Genomic DNA, 245 nt, shown 5'->3' on the forward strand with positions numbered 1-245 from the left:
GGACAGCTTGAGGCTCTGTCTCAAAAAAAAAAAAAAAAAAAAAGAAGGAAAAACCCTGCTGGCTCTACTGCTCTGTCCTCACCCAACCCTCAGTTTCCAGTGCGATGGCCACAGTACGGCAGAAGCTGTGTTGCCACTGGCTGTGCCACTGAAGGCCCAGGGCAGGAGAGGCTGAGCCAACCTGTGTCATGCTGTTGGGACAGCAGTCCCCACTGGCACTTTTGCTGCAGGGTGGCTCAACCCTG

The sequence above is a fragment of the Otolemur garnettii genome, unplaced genomic scaffold, assembly GCF_000181295.1.
Source record: "Otolemur garnettii isolate 467f Iridium unplaced genomic scaffold, OtoGar3 scaffold00245, whole genome shotgun sequence".
In the NCBI taxonomy this organism is placed as follows: Eukaryota; Metazoa; Chordata; class Mammalia; order Primates; family Galagidae; genus Otolemur; species Otolemur garnettii.